The following is a 1,157-nucleotide window of genomic DNA, read 5'->3' as shown; positions in this document are numbered from 1 at the left end:
TAACGCAGATTTTTATTTTTATTTTACACTTTCCCACCACAGCTTCATTTTATAAGGCTCTTGTTGCCTCCTGTATCCCAGCTCTATATGAAGAGAAGATGCTCTGTGCTGCAGACTATTCCTCTACTGCTGGCTTCCCCTCTTTAGATCACACCTGCTCACACGTGGACTGAATGCACTGCAACAGTGGCTCAGTACCTGAGGAGTCATGTCACAACCTGATACACAGAGACACAGACATTGCATCGGCTCCAGTGGGTGCGATCTGAAAAGGAGACGCCATCCACAGTGCAGAACGGCTTCTCCTCAGACAGCACCACAACACAGAATGCAGGAGCCTTATAAAACACAGCTGTGATGGCAAAGTGTATATAAACCGATAAAATAAAGATCAGCAAAATAAACTGTTATAATGGAAACAGCCCTGCAATGCAGAAAGGAGCTCTGTCTACAGCTATGCAGTATCTGAGTACAAAATTTCCTACTAACAGCTTCTCCTTCTCTAAAGAAAAAAAAAAAAAAGTACAGTATATACTCGAGTATAAACCGAGTTTTTAACCACAATTTTTTTTATGCTTAAAAAGCTCCCTCGTCTGTAAGTAAGTGACTGGTTTATTGAGCGCTGCTGACGGTGGGAAAATTCAAAGCCGAGCAGAGATATGACAGCAGGGAGAATTACATAGCTTGCCGCACCATCGGGGAGACCATCGTGTCGGAGACACAGACCCCGGCTGGGAGGTGAGTTGTGTGTTTTAATTTTTTTTTTACCCAGTATATACTCAAATATAGCTCAGCTTATACTCGAGTCAATAAGTTTTACCATTTTTGTGTGGTAAAACTTATTGATTCAGCTTATACTTCTTCGGCTAATACTCGCGTATATACGGGTATACAGAATAGGCTGATTAAACAGTGTAAAAATGCTTATAAATATACAGAAGAAAAAAAAAAAAAGCATGAGCGTAGTTTTTTTTTTCTTCCCCTTCTGTTTTTGTAAGTGTAATTATATGCTGCAGTAAGCAATAACGTAAGCCCTTGGCACAAAAAGGGAGAAAGACATAACAAATAAACTAAAAAACATGTGTACTTCACAATACCACAGAGACTAGATTAGCCAAACCTTTGATTCGATGTAATTGCATCTGCCATGGTCACAA

Source organism: Eleutherodactylus coqui, chromosome 5 (genome assembly GCF_035609145.1).
Source record: "Eleutherodactylus coqui strain aEleCoq1 chromosome 5, aEleCoq1.hap1, whole genome shotgun sequence".
Lineage (NCBI taxonomy): Eukaryota > Metazoa > Chordata > Amphibia > Anura > Eleutherodactylidae > Eleutherodactylus > Eleutherodactylus coqui.
This window is presented reverse-complemented; position numbering follows the sequence as displayed.